Source organism: Lissotriton vulgaris, chromosome 7 (genome assembly GCF_964263255.1).
Source record: "Lissotriton vulgaris chromosome 7, aLisVul1.2, whole genome shotgun sequence".
Lineage (NCBI taxonomy): Eukaryota > Metazoa > Chordata > Amphibia > Caudata > Salamandridae > Lissotriton > Lissotriton vulgaris.
The window spans coordinates 1,583,576,908-1,583,601,509 of NC_141695.1; positions in this window are offsets into that span (position 1 = coordinate 1,583,576,908).

The window sequence follows — 24,602 nt, forward strand, 5'->3', positions numbered from 1 at the left end:
TCTGAAATTTTCTGGTTTTGATGGGTCTAGGGTGGGCTTTTTAATGATTGGAGAGACCCAGGCCTGCTTCCAACATGTGGGAACCACCGCCGAGGAAAATGATAAGTTGAGTAGGGTAGTCAAAGGTGGAAGGAAGAACTCAAGGGATTCTAGGAATTTGGCGGGTCTCATGGCGTCCGTAGGAGAACCAGATTTAACTTTAGTGCATAGCTTAGCAAGCTCGTCATGGGTTATGCTGGGGATGAGTGACAAACTGGGACTGTCCGGCACAGGCTTACGTGGTTTGGAGGTTTCCAGTGAGTCCTGAGGAAAGGTGGTGTAGATTTTCTTTACTTTTTCGGTAAAGAAAGTGGCAAGTTCGTCGCATTGTTGTGAGGAGGTAATACATGGAGCTGGATTAGAGCTATCTTTAAGTTTTTGTACAAGTTTAAAAATAGTTTTTGAAGGATTAGTACTAGAGCTGATTTCTTCCGCATAAAAGGAAGCACGGGTGGTACGAACCACCTTGTGGTACGACCTCAGTTTTAACAGGTAAGCGGCTTTATCTGTCTCCTTATATTCTTTCCTCCACTGGCGTTCAGCTCTTTTGCAGTCTTTCCGCATGGTTAGAAGATTCTCATTGTACCATGGGTTAGATGGGGTACTACGAGTTTTGGTCCACTTTGCTGGAATTAGGGAATCAAGTCCTGAGTTGATCCATTCTTGAAAGGCTGCATAGGCTGAATTAATGTCTCCGTTTGTGGGGTTGAGGTGGAAGTTGCCTAGTTTGTTAGTAAGATCACTAGATGCAAGTTTATGCCAAGGCCTCTTGTAGCGGGAACTGGAGGTGTTTTTCATAATCGAGTCTCTGACCTTCAGGGAGAATTTAATAAGAGAGTGGTCAGTCCAGCCCATGGGTTTGGGGGGGTCAGCCGTGGCGTCTGAGAGGTTGGAGAAGACAGGGCCCAATAGATGCCCGGCAGAGTGAGTGGAGGTTAGAATAAGTGGGTTTAGCTGAAGGGCAGAGAGGTCTGCCTGTAGATTCTTAATGGTTGGATCGGTCATGGAGTCGAAGTGTAAGTTAAGGTCTCCCAAGATGGTAAAGTTGGGAGAGGATATCACTAGAGTGTGGGCAACGTCTAAGAGTTCTTCAATGAACCTGGCGGTGGGGCCGGGGGGCCGGTAGATATAAAGTCCAGATAGGGTGAACTGGGGACTAGTGGAGATCTTGTACCGTGCGCTTTCGCAACCCCAGATGGCTTCCTTTTCAAAGGTACAGTTGTATGACGATCTGTAGATGACAGCTATCCCCCCACCCCTGGAGTCTCTATTGATGGTTTTTATAGAGAAGCCCTCGGGTAACGAGAGATTTTGGATGCTGGTTTGATCATCGTGGAGCCAGGTTTCGCATATAAACATAATGTCTGGACGTTCATCTGTTATAAGGGTGAACACATCGACATGGTGTTTCACAAGGGATCTGACATTAAGTTCCTAACTGATGCTGTGGGTCTCAAACGAATACTTGACATATTTGGCCTGCCACCTTTCCCAGTGAGATGCCCTTGCCTTGCACATGAATGAATTGACAGGTGGCTGAGGTAGACGGTTGCCACAGCCCTTGACCAAGAGGCATATAGCCTGAGGGGACACACGCACTGTGGAGGCTTTTGAGGGTTAGTGGGAACGCTGATCAGACCCTTCATATTGTTGCACCACTGTAGATGTTGCACCATCTCCGCTGCTGCTTCCAAGATGGGCAGAAACAAATCAGATAATCCCCAACCCATAGCTGGGGGTGTGCTGGACTGCTGTACATGCTCAAGAGGCAAACCCCAAGTTAATATATCACTTACAGCTACTCTTACTGAACACTCCCAGCGCCTTGGTGAGCTGCTTGCTGCGGTTCTGGATGCTATGTCCAGTCAGGGCCTCAAACTCGACTCTTTATGCACAGAAGTGGGGCTGCTCCATGAAGATCATAAAAAATTAAAGGAACGGGTCGAGACCTCTGAGTCTACTTTGGGTTGGTGTTCCTTAGACCCACGGTCTAGGCGGGAGATGAGCGCCTTAAGAACCAGCAGGACAAGGTCAAATATCTGAGAAATTGAGTCGAATATCGGGAAGGGAGGTCACGTTGGAACAACGTCCGCATAGTGGTCCTACCTGAGTCCATTGAGGGCCAAAGTATGGAACTCTACCTTAAAAACTGGTTCGTCGACACTGTTCTCTAGGGTAAACAGTCAACCTTCTTCACTGTAGATAGGGCTCACAGAGTGCCGCCCTCCCCGCCCGGGCCCTGGACTGAGATCGGTGATAGCAAGATTGTTTAACTACTGGGACAGGGATCATATATTACAGGCTACCAGAGTACATGGCCCATGGCTGACCACAAACACTTAAGTACACATCAACCCGGACTACACTTAGAGGTCCAGAGGGAAAGGTCCTTCTTTCTCGACGTGAAGAAATGCCTGTGTGAAATATGCTCTTCAGTTCCCTGCCACCCTATGGGTGGGTACACAGTCAAAATATCGAGTAGGACATATCGACCTACAATAATATCGAGTCTGAAATATCGAAGGAGCATAATATCGAAGTCAAGAATATCGTAGGACAGAATATCGACCCTAAGGTAAGTAATATCGAAATTCTTAATATCGATGTAAGTAATATCGAAGTTCGTAATATCGATAGCATATATATCGATGTTACTAATTTCGATGACACTAATATCGATATTTGTATTATTTTATAGTTTTTTATTATGTATGTGTTATATGTTTAACTTAAGTATTTAAAATAATTACTATTATATGTGTATTAATTTTATATGATAATAAATTAATTTATAAGAACATTGTATGTTTTAGTACTGGAGCGGGTTGTGAGTTTATAGGGGAATAGGGTGGAAAGTAATTTAATTATGGTAAATAGATTATTAATTAGTAGGATTTATTAATTAATTTTAAATAATTGCTAATTAATTTTAATAAATTTGAAAAATAATTAAATTAATTGATTAATTGATATATATGTTCTGTAGCGGGATGTGGGTTTATAGGGGAATAGGGTGGGAAGTAATTTAATTATGGTAAATAGATTATTAATTAGTAGGATTTATTAATTAATTTTAAATAATTGCTAATTAATTTTAATTAATTTGAAAAATAATTAAATTAATTGATTAATTGATATATATGTTCTGTAGCAGGATGTGGGTTTATAGGGGAATAGGGTGGGAAGTAATTAAATTATGGTTGATTAATTAATAATTAGTTGGAATTATAAAATAAATTTAATTAATTGGTAATTAATTTTAATTAATAGTTAATTAATTTTAATTATTTGCTAATTAATTTTCATTAATTCTTAAATGGATAAATGTGTTATGTAGTGGGTAGTGTTTTTATAGGGAAGTATGGTGGGAAGTAATGTAAATTTAATTAATTAATAATGTATTAAAAATAATTGTATTGTTAATAATATAATTGTTAATTAATTATTAATTGATAATAAAATATTATTAAATGGTATTATTTTAAATTTATTTTAGGTTAAATATATGTTGCTAAGCATGTATTTTATAATTATGTATAGGTATTGTATATTGTTTATATTTATTTAATAGTTTATTTATTTATAATTACAAAATTCTTTTATTTATAAGTATGTTATTTTAACCCTTATACTATCCAACACTTTCCCTACTGTTGCACTCTCTGGAGTTGGAATAGTATTTTTTACCCCTACGCTATCCAACGCTTTCCCTACTGTTGCACTCTCTGGAGTGGGAATAGTAATTTTTACCCCTACGCTATCCAACGCTTTCCCTACTGTTGCACTCTCTGGAGTTAGAATAGTAATGTTTACCCCTACGCTATCCAACGCTTTCCCTACTGTTGCACTCTCTGGAGTGGGAATAGTAATTTTCACTCCTACGCTATCCAACGCTTTCCCTACTGTTGCACTCTCTGGAGTGGGAATAGTAATTTATACTACTACGCTATCCAACGCTTTCCCTACTGTTGCACTCTCTGGAGTGGGAATAGTAATTTTTACCCCTACGCTATCCAATGCTTTCCCTACTGTTGCACTCTCTGGAGTGGGAATAGTAATTTTTACCCCTACGCTATCCAATGCTTTCCCTACTGTTGCACTCTCTGGAGTGGGAATAGTATTTCTTACCCCTACACTATCCAATGCTTTCCCTACTGTTGCACTCTCTGGAGTTGGAATAGTATTTTTTACCCCTACGCTATCCAACGCTTTCCCTACTGTTGCACTCTCTGGAGTGGGAATAGTAATTTTTACCCCTACGCTATCCAACGCTTTCCCTACTGTTGCACTCTCTGGAGTTGGAATAGTAATTTTTACCCCTACGCTATCCAACGCTTTCCCTACTGTTGCACTCTCTGGAGTGGGAATAGTAATTTTTACTCCTACGCTATCCAATGCTTTCCCTACTGTTGCACTCTCTGGAGTGGGAATAGTAATTTATACTACTACCCCATCCAGCGCTTTCCCTACTGTTGCACTCTCTGTAGTGGGAATAGTAATTTTTACCCCGACGCTATCCAATGCTTTCCCTACTGTTGCACCCTCTGGAGTGGGAATAGTAATTTTTGCCCCTATGCTTTCCAATGCTTTCCCTACTGTAGCACTCTCTGGAGTGGGAATAGTAATTTTTACCCCTGCGCTATCCAACGCTTTCCCTACTGTTGCACTCTCTGGAGTGGGAATAGTAATTTTTACTCCTACGCTATCCAACGCTTTCCCTACTGTTGCACTCTCTGGAGTGGGAATAGTAATTTATACCACTACGCTATCCAACGCTTTCCCTACTGTTGCACTCTCTGGAGTGGGAATAGTAATTTTTACCCCTATGCTATCCAACGCTTTCCCTACTGTTGCACTCTCTGGAGTGGGAATAGTAATTTTTACCCCTACGCTATCCAATGCTTTCCCTACTGTTGCACTCTCTGGAGTGGGAATAGTCATTTTTACCCCAACGCTATCCAATGCTTTCCCTACTGTTGCACTCTCTGGAGTGGGAATAGTAATTTTTACTCCTACGCTATCCAACGCTTACCCTACTGTTGCATTCTCTGTATTGGGAATAGTAATGTTTACCCCTACGCTATCCAATGCTTTCCCTACTGTTGCACTCTCTGGAGTGGGAATAGTAATGTTTACCCCTACGCTATCCAACGCTTTCCCTACTGTTGCACTCTCTGGAGTGGGAATAGTAATTTTTACCCCTACGCTATCCAACGCTTTCCCTACTGTTGCACTCTCTGGAGTGGGAATAGTAATTTTTACCCCTACGCTATCCAACGTTTTCCCTACTGTTGCACTCTCTGGAGTGGGAATAGTAATTTTTACCCCTACGCTATCCAACGCTTTCCCTACTGTTGCACTCTCTGGAGTGAGAATAGTAATTTTTACCCTTACGCTATCCAATGTTTTATATAATTAATTGTAAAAAAATTAAATGTTTATTTTATTTTTTATATTAGTAACATTTTCTTTATGTTATTGTTTTATGTTTGTAAATGTATTAGTAATTTAGAATATATTTTATTAATTTATAAATTAGTAAAATAATTATTAATACTTATTGATTAGTACATATATATTATATCTTTACTGTATATATTTAATTAATGTATTATTAATATATATGTATTATTTAATAAATGTAAACATTATTAGATACTTTTAAATATGTAGATTTTATTTATTAGTGTTATATACTTTATTTTACATTTATATATTAAAAGAAAAAAATCGATATTTTTTACATCGATATTTTTTACATCTATATTATTTTTTCGATATTTTTGTACTTACCATGTTGTAGATAGGATGTCGATATTTTTGCCTTCGGTATTGTTGACTCGATATTCCTGTAGGTCGATATTTAGGAGGTCGAAATTCTGTCAGTGATCCCTATGGGTGCAACATGACGGAACCACCACTTTTTATTCCACTCCGGAGGAAGCCTGGTCCTGGGTGGAATAGTCTGGAATTGTACCCTCTCAGGGGACAGCACCCAACTCTTGCACCCCGTGGAGAAGAGGATAGACATCATGGACCATGCAACAAGTGCCCTCCATAAGGCCCCACCAAAGAACAAGCTGCAAACGAAAGGGCACAGACGGTAAGAAATGAAGAACATCATGCTGCGTTCTTTTTTCCATTGGCCTCGGGATCAGAGACTGAGTGCTTGAAGGGTGACACTCCGTTAATGACAGACTCCCAAATCGCAGTGGTACTGGGCGGGGGCGCTCTTATCACTCCCCAGAGAACTGTGGACCTGATGTGAAGGACTTCACTTAGGTTTGGGGAGGGAGGTATTAGTTTGTTTGCCTATGCATCTGTTTGGGTTGTGATTGTGATATTGTGGCAGGTCCCACTGGTGTTGGGTTTGGGGTGGTGGTCAGTACCCTGTGGGCAACACAGGGCTGCTACTCTTACCTCGCTTCCCTTTTGTGCTTTAAGGCTGTTAAAAACTGTGTTACCTCATTGTTGATTTGTATTGCAAATAAGTGCCAATGGCTGGCCGCCTATTGCCACACTAACCAGGGAATGGAAGTTGGGAACTGTTTATGTTTAAGTTACACGGTCTGCTTGTTAAAGGAATATTTACTATGCTCTGTGCGGGGGTCCTGTTGTGCATGGGCGGGGGTGTGGCTGGTGGGGAGGGGAGAATGCACAATGGATGTGGCAGGTATACTTACACTATCATGGCCACAAGTTCAGATTTACAGGGTGAACCCATGTTGTTACTGATGTGGAATGCTCTGGGCCTTGCCGGGAACACTAAGCACTATCAGGTCTATCAGTACTTGCGGAGATGCAAGATTACAATTGCTCTCCTCCAGGAGACTCATCTGACTTCTCAGACAGTCACTTCAATGCGCAGGTGTTGGCGGGGTACACTGTTGAGGACTTCATACTCAGAGTATGCAAGGGGTGCACTGATCTGGGTGGCGCCAGGCACTCCATTGGAGTTATATCACATATGTATAGATCCAGAAGGCCGCTTTGTAACATTGGAGGGGATATTGGTTGAACACCCAATTACACTGCTTTCATTGTATGCTCCCAATTCCAGTAAATCTTCCTTTCTGAAATCACTGACCCCAGCACTGCTCCGCAATCCACTGGCACCTACTTATTGGGATGGGATTTTAACTGCACTCCTGACCTGGAACTGGACTGCCCACGTCTGCCATTCCGGGTGCACATTCAATCACCCTTGCACAACATCTGCAAACATGGCCAGTTAACCTTCACTTACACGAGGCGTAGCACAGTATGCACCCTGAGCATAGGGGATACTTTTACTACTCAGGGCATCACGACTGACACCCTCAAATTACCTATTTTATTGCTCTGTCATGCACAGAAAACCTTGGACGCTGTATGACCTCTGTCCCCTTTGGTTGCAGCTAGAGTGGGGGAGGTCCAGACCCAAGATCCACACATGGCGCTTATCCCTAGCAGTGGTTCAAGAAGCCACACTGCGTTCTTCCCCCTGGGACTCCATCACAACACATTTAAAGACAATGAGGGAACAGCCTCTGATGCTGGGACAGAATGGGAGGTGCTTAAGGTTGCGACTGCATTAGCTCATACCAGCCTGAATCATGACACGATCCTCGACCGACTGAGTGTTCTCGAGTACAAGGAATACCACACTAAAAGGTATGCAGAAGGACATAAAGCTGTTAAGCTGCTGGTGTGGCTCCTTAAATCTAAATTTCCCGATATACCCATCACAGCAATTTACAAAATGGAGAGAAACATGGTCAATTCACAAGATGAAATTAATTCCACTTTTCTTGTATTTTACACTTCTCTCTATTAAGCCTCCCTGACCCAGGATTTGAAGGAGGCACGCTCGTTTCTAGAACATATGACTCTTCCTCGAATTCCACAATCATATTTTGCAGCACTTGAGTCCCCATTACTGAAGCGGAGATTAAGGAAGCCATCCAACAGATGTCGAAAGAGAAAACACTGGTAGCAGATGGATGGCCCTTGGAATTTTACATGTCATTCAGAATAGATGGCACCCCGCCACCACCGCAAGTATATAGATGATTATGAAAAAGGCATATTTCCTCCCTCACTTTGTGAAGCCATACTAGTGGTACTTCCCAAACCAGGTAGATATCCACTGCAACTGGTCTCATATTGCCCGATGTACGTCCTGAACACCAATTATAAAAAACTTGGTAGGGCGTTGGCCAATAGACTAGTGGATGTGACCCAATTATTAGTACACTCTGACCGAATTGGATTCATTCAAGCTGAAGCACTTGCCTCAATTTACGCAGACTCTTTATGTTGCTGGAGTGGATGTGCACTACTAGAGATCCTACCTGGATAGCTTCACTGGACATCAAAAAGGCGTTTGATACCCTAGGCTGGGATTTCTTATGAGCGGTACTGGTGAAACATAGAAAAGGACTCTGGTTTCTGCAATGGATAGTGCTGCTATATAAATCTCTAACGCCTTGTGTTAAGAAGGGTCATATCATCTCTGACCCTTTTGTAATGGAACGGGCACCAGACAGGGGTGTCCCCTCTCATCAATTATTTTTGCTCTTGCAATAGAGCCACTGGCCTGTGCACTACATATATGGGCTTCTGACTGGGGTATTATGGCGCACAACCAGTGGCATGTGGTCTCACTTTACACAGACGATGCACTGATCTATCCACCAGGAAATAAGACTATCCTGCTTGACATAATTGAGTTTCAGGATCAGTTTGGTTGTGCCTCGAGCTACGTGTGAGATGGGATAAATCCCTTCTGTTGCCCATGACACCTGTGGAGCAAGCCAGAACTCTACGACAGACACCGCTACCATAGGCCTTCAACACCTTTAAACACATGGGTGTTCATGTTTACCACTCAACAGAAGATCTAGTGGATGGCAACTTAGGTAGGGTGATGACGAACGCCTGGCCCTCCATGTCATTTTGGACAGACATCCGGCTTTCCCCAATAGGGCATATAGTGATATAAAAAATGCAGTTGCTGCCTAGGCTCCTTTATTGTTATGCTGCTCTCCCTTTTTTACTACTTTCCTGTCAAACCGGACACTGCCGTGAGGGGAACGGCATTTGAAGCACCATACCTCTCCTCCTGCAACACGCCGTGAGGGGAACGGCTTGCATCTTTCCCGCCGTCCACCCGGTGCTGCAGCAGCTGGGGAACTACACCACCCAGCTGCCCTGGGAGTGGACGCGGCGGGACTGACACTGCACACGCGCCCGGAGGCGCCTTATCAGCAGGAAGCGCCGAAGCGCTCAGGGGGCTCCTGTCAAACCGGACACTGCCATGAGGGGAACGGCATTTGAAGCACCATACCTCTCCTCCTGCAACACGCCGTGAGGGGAACGGCTTGCATCTTTCCCGCTGTCCACCCGGTGCTGCAGCAGCTGGGGAACTACACCACCCAGCTGCCCCGGGAGTGGACGCGGCGGGACTGACGCTGCACACGCACCCGGAGGTGCCTTATCTGCCGGAAGCGCCGAAGCAGTCAGGGGGCTCCTGTCAAACCGGACACTGCCGTGAGGGGAACAGCATTTGAAGCACCATACCTCTCCTCCTGCAACACGCCGTGAGGGGAATGGCTTGCATCTTTCCCGCCGTCCACCCGGTGCTGCAGCAGCTGGGGAACTACACCACCCAGCTGCCCCGGGAGTGGACGCGGCGGGACTGACGCTGCACACGCGCCCGGAGGCGCCTTATCAGTAGGAAGCACCGAAGTGCTAGGGGGCTCCTGTCAAACCGGACACTGCTGTGAGGGGAACGGCATTTGAAGCACCATACCTCTCCTCCTGCAACACGCCGTGAGGGGAACGGCTTGCATCTTTCCCGTCATCCCCCCGTGCTGCAGCAGCTGGGGAATTACACCACCCAGCTGCCCCGGGAGTGGACGCGGCGGGACTGATGCTGCACACGCGCCCGGAGGCGCCTTATCAGCAGGAAACACCTCTCGCCTCGCGAGTCGCGCGCGGGAGAAGCCCGGTACAAGGGCGGGGCCATCTGTGGCCATCCAGGGCCAGAGGAGGCCGGGCTGGGCCACCCCCCTTGGCTGTGGAAATGGGGAAACAAAAACTAAATACTGTGGAAGGCGAAGGTAAGAAAGCTAAAGCCCCCCGGAAATCCAAGTCCATAATATCCTATCTCACATTGGCAGTCGGGGCACTCAGCGCAGAAATTGCCAATGCTGTGAAAGAACTGGGCCTGGATGCTATTTCTAATACCCAGGATGTTTCTGGTGCCGCATTACATTTGGAGCCTGTTCCCCCGACCCCACTTGAACCTACTGTAGTGATTGTGAAACCCCCCAGATCTCCCAGGACAATCTAGATGGAACTGAGACCCCTGAGTTGGTTAGTGAGGTGAAGACTCAGGGTCAAGACTGTATTGGACATAAAGGAACAAGGGGGAAACAAAGGCACTCTAAAAAACCCGAAAAGCATAATAATGCTAGTTTGCCTACAGATAACGCACCTCCTGAAGTACGACTCCCGGATCACTTGGCAGATTTGGTGGAACATTTATTTGAATCTCGACTTGAACCGGCACTTGTGAACATTGGCAAAGACATAGTGGATACCCTAAACTCTTGTGTGGCTAGCCTTTTAAATAAATGTAACCACATTGATCGCTTCATAAAGGAATATAGGGCACAACATCCTAAGTTAGCAGAGTCGCGGGAGGTAAGGGAGAGCCCCAATTCACAGATTGCTCAAGATGTAATTGCAGACACTTGAAACTGTGTAACTACTAACAGCGCAATCCCAAGTGTAGATAAGTTGGGGATTAGGGAGGGGATCAATCATAGTGGGCGGCTGACCTGCTCTGTAGATTTTTCTACAAATCTAAGGAGTTGATTCAGCACATTCCAAATCTGTTGTAGGCCACACAAAGTCTAACTCTAATCGGGTTTTACCTTAAATCTCCCACCTGATGCGGCACCCCAAGTAGCAGTACTAACGGGGGTGCCTCAAATAAATTCAGGGTCAGTGGAAACCGACTTTGATCTATTAAGGAAAGCTAAAATTTGGTGTTCCCAACTCAGTAGTGGAGGAGCTGATATTACCTTGCATGTTATTTTTGCCAGACGGGTCGCATGGGTAGGGAGGAGAACCAAATGTATACCCGGGGATTGTGTGGTAATAAATTTTAACTGTCCTAATGTGGCTGACAAACTGTTTTGGGATGGATCAGAAACAGTGGGTCCTGGTATTAGACCTTTCCCCCTGGGTTATTTTTACCCCCCGGTATCCCACCCATATAGAGGTCCTCCTAGGCTAGATGCCCAAACAATCAGACGCCCCCATTCTAAATTGGCTGTTACCAACATGAACACACCCCTAGATTCTAGGTTAGTTGCTCATAAATCTAGAGGTCCCCATCCTGAAATGGCCCCTATTAATATTAATTCCTACCAAGCTCTGCAGGCCTCATTGAGGAAGGAGGGAGGGAGTCAACTTCCCCAACCCATGATGGGGACTCCCTCCAATCAAAGGCCCATAGATTTAATTTTAACAAATAGGTTTTCACCTCTTTCTCACATGGATGTTAACGATTGACTAAATAAAACTAACCAAGTGGATTTAGGTAGTAGTAAGGCGATAGCTCATCCATCTATGCGTAAATTGCTCAGCTGGAATATAGCAGGATTAAATAATAAACGTGCTGACGAGAGATGGAAAAACTTTGTCATAAAGCATGACATCATTGCACTACAGGAGACCTGGGACACAGAAAACAGCTTTTGTCTTGATGGGTACACCAGTTTTGCTGCTAAGGCAGTCCCAGGTCTGGGGGTAGACCCAAAGGAGGGCTGCTTATGCTTATCTCACTCGAACTATGTGGCTCTTTTAAACAGCTTGAGCTGCATTCAGACAATATATTAATCCTGGAATGGACAGGCCCAAATCACTTAACTACCCTTTTGATTAACTTTTACAATGCCATGGGGAAGGACCACCGTAACCTACACCTTAACTTTTTGGAAGGATTTTTAGAGGAATATAAATCCTCACATTACACTGTATTCAATACCATTTTGATGGGAGATTTTAATATTCATCCGTGCAATTGGGATTGTCTGGCAGAACAGGTAATGGGACCTTTTGGATCTATTTCCACACACTTTGAACATAGCCCACAGGGGGAAGCTCTCGAGGGACTTAGCCAGTATGAATTTGTTTGAGGTAGATGGCTTTAAGGGGGAGGATAGGACCCCGACTTTCAAAGGCAGACACTCAGACACTGTAATAGATTTTATCTTTGTATCTGTGGGATTGATAACAAAGACCATTTCATACGAAGTAGTAGTTTCTATTTTCAGTGATCATAATCCCCTTGTCCTTGCTTTGAACCTTGGGGATGTAATAATTAGACGGGATTTAAATACTGTAAATACCAATACTCTGACCCCTAAGACCCAGGCTAGGAGACTAAATTGGACCAAGGTTGCTCCAGATACCATTATGACTGATCTCCTTTTTAAAGCAGAGCCAGATTTTGCAGTTTGCCTAGATAGTACAGCTACCAGTAACGATATCATTGGTGCCTATGTTGCCATTTGTAACAGAATTAATAGGGACTTAAAAACTAATTCTAGGCAGAAAGAGCTCAACCACCCTAGGTGGTTTGATGCCAAATGTTCTAAGGCACATAAGGAACTTTTACAAGCCTTAAAACTAAAACCTCGGAATACTGAGCTCATCGCTGTGAAGAGAAAAGCATATAAGCTTGCTATGTCTGGTAGGAAAAAGGCCATTAAAAACGAGGCTTGGAACAATCTTATCTCCGTAGATATCCGGAAGGATAGTAGCAAATTTTGGGCCACAATAAACCACCCATTTTTCTCTGGAATTGATAACACGGTCCTGGATTGTGTGATCCCTGATGATCAATGGGTTTCACAGTTCAGCAAGATTTATGACATTGAGGAGTGTCCACCCGTACTAGTTACGGACCGTAACTCTTTGAAATCAGCCTATCCGCTACACTTCGAGATGGCTGAGGTTCAGAGGGCGATAGAAGAGACATCAAAAAATAAGGCCCCATGGGCCAGATGGCCTCCCAGCAGATCTCTATAGGACCCTCCCAAAACTCTGGGCAAAGATTCTTGTTAAAGTTTTTAATTCCTTAAGTAGTAGTGGATTTCCATCGTCCTGGGCAACATCAATTATAATTCCTGTATTTAAAAAAGGTTTGCGGAGTGACCCCTCCTGTTATAGGCCCATCTCCTTGATTGACTCTGCCGTTAAAATCTTGGGCAGAGTCATCTTGCATAAGATGGAAGATTACCTAGAGGATAGGGGGGTCCTCTCCAACCTACAGTACGGCTTTAGGGCAAAAAGAGGAACTTTAGACCAGTGCCTAAACCTCCAGATGCTCATAAGTAAATACACCCAGGCGAAGGATGGCATGCTTTACATGGGTTTTATGGACCTCTCATCGGCCTTCAACTAGGTAAACCGGGCAAAATTATGGTCGATTTTATCCAACTTAGGCTTCGATCCCTCCCTGGTTAACTTTCTAGCGACCCTTCACCATGTCTCCAAGCAACAATTAGAGTTAACAAAGAGGGGGGTTGTACCAGCTATTTTAACTCCAAGCGCGGTGTTAGGCAGGGGTGCATTTTGGCACCCCTCTTGTTTACCTTATATATTAATTCTTTGACCAAACACCTAGAGGGGGCTACCTTGGATGTCCCGCGTGTGGGAGACTCTGCAATCCCGGTCCTTCTTTATGGGGATGACGCTGTCTTGTTACCCCGCACAGGACTGGGGCTGCAGAGACTCTTGGACGCCTTTGGTGGTTTTATGGGGTCCTTAGACCTACAGGTAAACAGCAAAAAATCCCACGTTATGGTAGCTGGCAAACGCCCGAAGGCCCACAAAATAAAAAGCTTTACTTGCATGGGGGGGGGGGGGGGGGGTGATATCTAGGGTCCCGGTTTTTCCCTACTTAGGCGTCATTTTTGACGAAAAGGGTACCTGGGTCCGCCAACTAAACGCTAAAAGCTTAGCTGTCGTAAGAGCATCTTCTGCCCTTCTGGGTTTTGCGAAACGTTTGGGCTCGAGGCCTATAGAAGCCCTTTAAACAGTATATAAATCTAAATGTCTGTCTATTGCACTGTATGGTGCCTCACTTTGGGGCTATGTTCCGTCAGGCAAAATACAGATTACGGAAAACAAGTTTTTAAGATCCCCAAACCTACCTCTTTACTTACTTTTAGGCTTCTTCAGCAAATTAGCGAAAACAGTCAGAGACTTTATTTGGGGGCCTCCGGGCACAGAGTCCCCATTACATATTTCTACATACCTACAGAGCAGAGCGGCCCAGCCACTCCTCATTTTGAGCACTGTTATCGGGCTGCTCAGATACAGTGGATTGCCAGATGACTGGCGTCCCTTCACCTTTCAAACACAGCCAGTCGACACCTGCCTGTTTCTCGTCTCACACTTCTCCACCTGTTTCACCCATGCAAGCGGCCCAGAGGTATAATCTCCCTATTACTTTCCGTGGCTTATAAATGCTTCCGTAGAGGCCTGTTCATTACCCTCACCATAGAACCATAAGACCCCACTATCCACCTTCTGGGGACTCCCAGGGAAGAAAGAATCACCTCAGCAGCGGAATTACAGGGCTAGGACACAGCCGGAATCCAAGATACCGGAGATTTGTTCCAGAATGGGACCCTTTCCCCATATACCGAGCTGGTGTAGTAGGAGGGTCTTCACCCGGGGTGCTTCCTACTACATCACTCACTCACTCATCGTGTCCTTATCTTCCAAGTGGGGCTGTCTGTCCACAGAGCCTCCAGTACATCATACAATCCAATACCTACATATCATGGGTGAAGGGGGTCATCTGATTAGATGGTTCACAGTGTCACTTCGTCAGCATACTGCAGTCTCTCTGAACCCCTTAAAGTTACATTGGGAAGGGGTTTTGGGAACGCATCTTCCCTGAGTCCGAATGGGCAGCTGTCCTGGAGGGCACCTCCCGCATTCCCCATACCCAACGTTTCCATCAGATACATTTTTTCATTCTACATTGAGCATACCTCACCCGAGCCAAAATCAATAAATATTTCCACCACACAGACTCTGGCTGCCCCAGTTGATGCGGATTTCTTACACATGCTGTGGCATTGCCCCAAGCTCGTCATGTACTGGATTGAGGTAGTTACCACCTTATCCTGCACTGCGTCGGACATTCCTTTTAATTTTTTATTTCTTTATTTCGGCCACCTTGGCCAAAAAAGACACATACATAAAAATATAGGATCATAACAATATACGCATACAAATCTTTTTTTTAAAAAGGAGATTAAAAAGGATTATATCTTTAAATACAAAATTCATTATAAACATCCTCATAGAACATTAGCAAGAACACCAAGGTTTCATCTCATTTTTAATTGCTAAGCATATACCAGGTTAAGATGGATATTTCAAGGAACAGCAAGAATTTAACTGCTCAAAGTACTTGGCCAAACTTCCTGCGAACAATGTACACAGAATAAAGAAACCTACTGATACTAAATACAATAGGTTGGAAAGTATTAGTTTTGATAATTCTATATGCCATGATACAAGATCTTGTTCCCAGGAGGGAGCATAGGGGTTTGATCCATCTTTTTCGTGCTTTTAAATATGCTTTACAAATAAACAGCATATGGACCTCATCCTCCGTACAAGAACCTAAGCACATTGAACACTTCCCATGTGTAACATTTGGACATTCCAGTTTTCTTTTGGACCAACGTTCTATGTTGGAATTCAGCATAAGATTCCCATACCTGAATTTCAGGAATAGAGACTTCGCAAGGGGAGGCTCTATTTCGTCTAAAAAAAAACTCAAAGGAGGTGTCATCTTTGAAGATTAAGAATTCTTGGGTTAAAGACCCGGTTCTATTTTCATTCACTAACTGGTTAGTTATATAGGACCAGAAGGCTCGTTTCACCATAGACTTGGCGAAAGGTGGTAAGTTATCTGGACTCTCTCATAACTGAGGCAAGCCCAGAATTAAAAAACATTTTTAATGTGTCTGAGCCACAGAATGGAATGAAAGGAATCTAAACCCAATATCTCCTGAAGGCCCTTCCTATAGTCGATTAGTTCTGGGGTAGACCATATCCTTATCCAGAACATTAATGGTCTAATGGTTATATGATTATCAGTTCTTTTAAGATTCAGGTCGAATTGGAGAGGAATCAACGGTGTACTAATGGGTACCCTTACGATTGATCTCATAAATTTGTTATCCAGGCCATGAAAACTATCCCTTGCCCAGGGACCTCATATCTCAGCCCCGTAAAGGGCAGCAGATTGGACTTTAAATTTAAAAAGTTCAAGCACAGGTGTCACACTTTTACTTATACTAGCATTAAGTTTGCTGATGACTGGCTTGACATTATGGGCATAAGACACCTTGCTTTTCTCAATTTGGGCCTTCCATGTCAGGTTGGAATCAAGTACTACCCCCAGATAGGAAAAGTTATCTACAGTTTCTAAGATTTGACCATTCAGATTTAGAGTCCCTCTATCCGGTTTGCAAGGGTTCAATGCCATACACTTGGTTTTGTCAACGTTTATCTCTAATCCTTTCTTCGCACAATAAATACTAAAGGAGTTCAAGAGTGCCTGGAGGCCCTTCTTGGTTTGGGATATTAAGATGGTGTCATCCGCGAAGAGCAATGCCGTTCAAATGATCAGGGATATCGTTAACAAATAATGAAAATAGGGTGGGGGCCAAAACGCATCCTTGACGGACACCACGCTCTATTGGGATATTGCGCGTCAGTTCACCATTTGGGCCCCACCTAATGTTGGCATGATTCCTAGCGTGCAACTCGACTATTTGAACTAGGAGGCACCCTGGCAATCCAGCTTCACTTAGGGATCTCCAGAGTAAGTTGCGGGGGACAAGGTCAAATGCCGCTCTCAGATCTACGAAAGCGACATACAAATGACCTTTTCTAATGTGTACATATTTCCAGTATATACAACAGAATCTGAAGACCTGGTCTATGGTGCTGGTCTTGCCCCTAAACCCGGCTTGAAATTTAGTAAGTATTGTTTTTTCCTCCAGCCAGTCATTTATCCGAAATAATAAATGCTTGGCATAGAGTTTTTGCAGGGTCTCCATCAAACTAATTGGTCTATAGTTCCATGGGACAGACCTATTTCCCTTTTTAAAAATTAAAACAACTTCTGCTGCGCGCCAGCTATCTGGAAATTGACAGTTGTTAGATAAAGCGTTAAACAGGCGGTTTATATATGGAGCCCAGACTTCAATCTCATGTTTATACAGGGCACCCGGTATTTTGTCGGGACCAGGAGCTTTGCTGTTTTTTAGTTCAGTGATTGCCCTTTTCGTTTCATCTAATGTGAAATCAAGACAGTCTATCGGGGGTGGCAACCATAGAGTCTCTTCAGAACCACTGTCGTATTGCTTATAAAGAGTTGTGAAGTGTGTCACCCAAGTCAGTTCATCTAAGAAAGTATCCTTCACAGCTCTACCTGCGTGGCCCTCATTTGCAACCAGCCTCCAGAATCCAACATTATCCTTTGATTTGGCAGCAGCCAACATATCCGCCCAGATCGACTCTTCCCATAGCTTTTTCGAAGTCCTTTGAGTGTGCTTGTATGCTTCCCTTGCGAGTCTGACATTATCTTTTGATTTGTTTTTAATAACAAACAGGAGCTCCCTCTTAGCTAACCTACATGAATGGTCATACCATAGTTTACCATGACACCCGACTCTTACATTTTGCTGCTTTTTTTTGGCATTTTGGACAAACAGGTTTTTAACTCATCAAAAAATATTTTATGTAGTGCAATGAAATGATCATATTGATCTGGTGAGAAAGGGTGTCCAGCTATAGGCCTGAACATTGTGTCAAAGAGTGAGTATACCGTTGCTAAGGCATTTCCTTGAGCAAGGATGTGTGACCATTTTAATGCACGTCTATTGTTATTAACATGTACCTGATCACACAAATTAAAGTTGGAAGCCTCAGTGGAAATTGGAGCAGAGGAGTCGCTAAACATAGATGCGTCAATATAAAGTTCAAGGGGATAATGGTCACTCTCATCCCTATTTGCCACCTTGAGATCAGCCATAAAATGCCAGATACTCAATGAGACGAATATGAAATCCAGGTTACTTTCGGACTTCGCGAAAGTTGGCTGTTTTGTTAGGTCAGAGGGGAGACGGCCATTACATGCTCTAAGACCATGATCTGCAGTTAGCCTCATTAATTGGAAAACCAGAGCCGAACATTTAACACAATTTGAAGTCTCAAGCTGAGGAATGTTATATGCTTGATCTTCGTCCTCAAAAACATCAGCAAGCCCTAGAACGGGTTCAAAATTACAATTTAGGTCACCACCCAGGATCACTGGGGCATCACCAACCACCCTTTTCAAAACGTTATCCAAAGTTTCGAGAGTAGGAGAGACTTTGAAGTGTGCAAGGGGTCTATTATAGACATTGATAATGTAACATTCAACCCCATTCAAATTTACAAGTTTTAGTGCCAAAATGTCAGGGGTGCCTGTATCGATTAGTTCGACCTTAGTTTTCAGTGTGATTTTAAACCATATGATCAGTCCCCCCGAGGGCCTCCCCCTAATAGACTGAACTGCCTCTGTGCCAAAAGTTTTGTACCCTATCCTATGGGGAATGTCTATCGCCCATGTTTCTTGCAGTAGGCAAAGATCGCTAGAGTCAATATAATCAGCCCAATCTGGGTCCTTCAAGTTTTTATTGACTCCGGCAATGTTCCATGACAAAACAAGCAGTGATGGATTAGCCCCACTACCAGGACAGGTGGACTTAATAGTGGCCAATGCTGGTGCCACTGATAGTTTCCCACCATCTTGCAACGAATCACCTACAGATTGACTCTCAGGTTGAGTAACTAGACCCCCTGCTACATTGTCGGCTTCAACACCATGACAACCCTCTTCCTCTCCAGAACACGCTAAGTTCGCTGCTGTAATACATTCCTTATTCTGGAAATCCCCGGTTTTACAGTAGTTTTTGTCTCCCTCTCCCCCATCCTTTGATTTCTCACTTTTTTCATGATTGGAGACGATATTCTCATCACCGGGTGGGTGGTAAGTACCATAGAAGTTAATAGTGTGATTTGGCGAGGTCTCAAGTCAGTCAACTCCATCTAAGCTACTAAACCTGTTGAAAGTAGGAACTCCATTCCACACATTTCGAATGCCCTGTCTACCCAAATCAGGGCCATATCCGGAATGGTGGTTAATCGTGCTCCAATTGACCCCATAATTGGGGCGCCTCGTGGAGGGTAGAAGAAAGATAGGGGCCTAGCTTCAATAGATGAAATGCCTGCATATGATTTCCATGTGCATATCTGTTGGGCACGATGGGGTTCCTCAAATGAGATAACAATGCAGTCACCCGGAATTGATTTGGCTATAGGGCCAACCCAAGATACCCTGCGAACCATGAGAATTCTACTTTTCATGTGGTTGGGAACAGGTTTATTTGAGTTTAACCAGTGAATCACCTTGTTTTTTAAGGACAAAAAATTTTATTCGGATTGATTGTCTAATTCAGGGACCCCAGTAAGTACAACTACAAAAGGAGTTGCATCAGGGGGCAGATCTATGTATCCTCCCTTAAAGTTGTCACAAGCATAGGGTGTTTGAAGATTGTGATTGTAAGTTTTATTTACAGAGGATCTATAGGCCAAGGACTTATTTGGACCAGGAGAAGTGTGTACAGGAGGAAGTGTATCGGCAGAGGACTTGTTTGGGCCAGAGGCAGTGTGTGCAGGAGAAGAAGTATCGACAACATTCACTATCTGGGGTTTCTTATTTGGTACAGGACCCTTCAAAAGTGGTTTGCTAATAGGATTACCTTTAGGGGGGTTCAAGGGGGTTGCGGTAGAATTTTCTGCATCACTCGTAATCTGGTTTGCATTTGCCTTTTTTACTGCATCCTTCTTCGAATGCTGTGTATTGGATGGATTTATTTTTACAGATACCAAAGGGGCCGTAATGGGGGCCGATGTGGGAATTGCAGGTACATCACTACCATTAAGGCTTAGACTGGACAGGGTGATAACACTTTTTTCCACCTCAAGCAGTTGATTTTCAATGCAAGTTAACCTAACTTCTAGCGGCCTGAGAAGTTTTTTTAGTGTCTCCCATACAATTTTCAAAAACTCTTCTTTACACCCCTCTGACTCGACCATGGATGTGGTAATTTTCTCATCCCCGACAACAGGGGGGTCGACTCTTGGATCTAAGTTTAACACTTCCATTTTTTTCACTACTATTAAGCGTTCGCATAGTTGGAAGCGTCTGGTTGGGCGTGCTAATTGCAATGGCTGGTTGAGAGGCCCCCCCTGCGAAACACTGACTTGTGGCTACTTTTGCCTTTTTCCTGGCATACACAGACATATTTTTTCGTTTTCTCTTTTGTTTGGGTTTTGCCTTGATGTCGCCCTGGTTATTCCTAGGCTCTTCTTTCCCTGAGGCTTTCTCCCCCTTAACATCCTCCAATAGTGAGTCTACATTGATTATATTTTCAGATGTATTACTAATAGCTAATTCGTGTGTGGGGTCTAAATTAGCGTCAACAGAGGTAGCTGTTTCCTCAGGAACAGGAGGCACCTCGGCCAAAGTAATAATAGGTATGGGGCCGGTAGTGCGCTCAGGAGTTTTCGATGTGGCAATGCTACCTAAGGATGATTTTTTTCTTAGTGCTATGTCTAAGGACTGTCTTCTAGCTGCCTCCAACTCCAGGGACACTCTATGCTGCAATTTTGTGATCTCATTATCAATGGTTATATTGGTCCTTGTAATAAAATCATCCAGGGTCCCTGTAGCCTTTTTCACAGGCTTTGCAGTCCTGCTCCGACTTTCACGCAAGGACGTCATTTTGCGATTTCCCGGGGGCTAGAGAGAACACAGTAAGGCTTGTTACCGTAGCTAAAACACGCAGCCAAGCAACCAAGAGAGGTGGCCCGGTCCGGTCTTACTCGGTCTGTAACGGCCTGAAACGGCCCGCTCTTTGCCCGGTCTTCGCCCCGAGCTGCGTCCCGCGCTGCGGGAGATCAGGCCTTAGATATAGGGGACTTTATGGGCGGTGGGCGTGACAACAGGGAGAGCGGACCGGAAGCTGGCAATCGGTCAAGCAGGGACTCCTGGGAAATGGAGTCCCTGCAACGCTCGCAGCTCCGCTGTCGGCCTCAGCCCAGATCTAAGAGTCCACAACTCCCTCGATGTTGAACGTGCAGCCCCTCACACCAACAGGCGATGCGGCACCCGCGAAGCGGGTGCGGCGAGGTCCGGGGCTAAAAGGGCAAGTTCTCCTCCTGACGATGACTCCTCACAGGTATAGTCTGTAATCCAAAGTGGTCCCCCTTTTCAATAGGAGGTCTATATCCTTCATCTGCTCAAAAGGGGCAGGAAACATAGGGACACTTCCCACTTTCTAGACCTAGGGCTAACCACCACTAAACGACTAATCACAAAATTATGGAGAGCGCCGATTGCTCCGCATGCAGCAGCGTGGCGCCGATCTTTACTCATTTGGGTCAGGGCTGAGAGTGTTGCCTGGTGCAAGGAGGACCTGTTAGGCCTCCACAAATTCTTCCTAGCAACAGAGTGGGAAACTGTTGTAACTGAGTTGCTGGGGATAGATGAGTCGGGTGGGGGGGGTACCTCAGTGGGGGAGGAGGACACAGTCGCAGTGGTGGCATAGTTGGGATGCCTAATCCGACACCACACCTTTAGAGATACTGCTAAGACAACTTCTTACCTGGGTCACTTAATGGGCTGATACATACATATTTGAGCTCTTCTGCACGCATCACATTGGCGAGTGGGCAGCTGCGTTTCACCAGTGCTTAATTTGTGCCTGTGCTTTCCGCTGCTTAGACCCGGCACTTTTATTTTAGGACCGGGGCTACGCACGCGATCAGCTCACTATGTGCACACAAAGTCTCCCTGGTGAAGAGCTGATAGCAGCGCAGAGTAAATCCATACCGGGGCCCTTATTTATGAGGCCTTGCATCAGTTTTGCGCCGCCGGTGCGTCACTTTTTGTGACGCACCAGCGCCGTAAAATATGCGCCTTGTTGCGCCATATTTAAAAAGTGACTCATTTAGGTAGAGGCGTCACTTTTTAAACCCCTGCGCCACATTATACCTGCGTCAGGTATAATGTATGCAGAGGGGGCGTTCCCCCGCAAAAAGCCTCGTAATAGTGACGCAGTGAAATCTATGAGATTTCACTGCGACACTTTTAGGATACTGTTGCGTCAAAATCTTGAGCCTGCCTCACAGCAGGCGTAAGACAGACGCAGGCCCTTTCACATGGGGCTTTCCCCATGTGAAATGACGCATTGCTGGAGTTGCGTCACTTTTGTGACACACTCCAGCAATGCGTCACTTTTGCGCTTACAGATACATCAGAAATACTGACGTATCTGTAAGTCCTTGCGACATGATGCGTCATACATTAAATATGACGCATCATTGGTGTCGCAAGGAGTCAAGCAGAGATGCGTCATTTCTCATAAATGAGGCCCCTGGCTTTCAGTGTTGCCTGGATTTGTGCGCAATATGTGTAAATTTGAATTATGTTCCACCCGCCTTATACAGAGGCACACGGAGGGCCCACAACACCTCCAAAAACTGCCTGGGCGAGGTCCCTGCCTCAGTCTAAATAACAGCAATCATAGCGCTAGTGCGCTTGAAATGGATTATTAGCCCTACCCCCTCCCTCCTTGGAGAATTGTCAATTACACCCAAATCGGACCAATGCAGATTACTGTCTCTACCTTCTGCCTGTCAGAGCGCACTGCGCAGCTGCAGCAATAGTCAGTCAACTGAAGAAGAAACCAGCGTGTCACGCAGAAGCAGGCCTGGGATTAAAAGTGTTAAACCTGGAAGGCAGTAAGTAATGATTTAATACTCCTAACGTGCACAAGTAACTCTTATTTAATGTTTGACATAAGTGCCTGGAAAAGTGTAAGCTTTCATTTATTGTGCTTTGTTTGTATGTAAAAGTACTGTAACTTCATTTGCAAATTCCACTGCAGATAACCTGCCCTTCAATCTTGTTTGCCCGGCTACACAAGTGAAAATAAGGTGTTTGCGTCGTGTTTCAACAGCAACCAGCTTACAGCTGTGTACCCCTTCTTTCATTCCTTCATGCGCACCGTGTTGTGGTTCTTTATTACTGTAGTTTGCAGTTCTTTGGAAAAAGCACGCCGAGCCGAGAGCTAGGGCATATAAAGAAAAAGTGAAACCAATGGTAATAGGGAATGAGGAGGACGAGTTTGCTTGAAACATGGATGCTGGAGATTGCAGTATTTGTGACACACGAATTTCAATTAATAAAAGCTAAACCACGTCATAATTGCAGTTAAGATTTAAACTATGTCCATAAAAGAATTATTTTACATTGTATTAAACAATACTACAATACACACATTTGGTAGACGTGAGTGCAATTGAGTATGTCAGAAATGTGTCTTGGAAACAGTATAATAAAATCGCAGCTCATTACAAGGCACATTTAATAAATTCCTCGTACAGTAATGTCCACTTTGTGATCAGGACATAGGTCTAAGAAGGAAAAACTCCAGCTTCACAGTGTCAGGTGTAGTATAGTTACCAAGAAAGTGGTATCCACAGCAATGGTAACCATGTTAAAAGTGTTCCCCAAACTATTCTCGTGGCTTATTCACCAGTTCTGAATTTTGGAAAGGTGGGCAGCTGGGTTGATCACGAATATCTGATCGAATGAGCCTGCGTTTTTCACAATGGCTTCCCACCGCTTATGGGCCCTCATTTATGAGGCTGTGCGTCACTTTTACGCCGGGTGCATCACTTTTTGTGACGCACCAGTGGCGTAAAAAATGCGCCTTGTTGCGCCATATTTACAAAGTGACGCATCTAGGTAGATGCGTCACTTTGTAAACCCCTGTGCCACATTATACCTGCGCCAGGTATAATGTATGCAATGGGGCGAATTGACGCAAAGAAGGGTCGTAAAAGTGACGCAGTGAAATCTATGAGATTTCACTGCGTCACTTTTAGGAGGCCGTTGCGTCAAAATCTTGCGCCTGCCTCACAGAAGGCGTAACACTGACGCAGGCCCTTTCACATGGGGCTTGCCCCATGTGAAAGAACGCATTGCTGGAGTTGTGTCACTTTTGTGACACACTCCAGCAATGCGTTACTTTTGCGCTTACAGATGCGTCAGAAATACTGACGTATCTGTAACTCCTTGCGACATGATGCGTCATACATTAAATATGATGCATCAGGAATGTCGCAAGGAGTGCGTACTGAGAAGTGACGCATTGCTGCTTTCACGCAGCGATGCGTCATTTCTCATAAATTAGGCCCCTGGTGCTCAGAGGCATGGCTGAGGTGTTCATACAGTTCAATATGTGGTCCATGAATAGGGTATTTGGATGACTTTTCGTAACTTGCGAGAAAGGACTACCTTGGATTTTCTTTAACATCCTATTACCTTCTTGGATCTGTAATCTTGGTTTTACTTT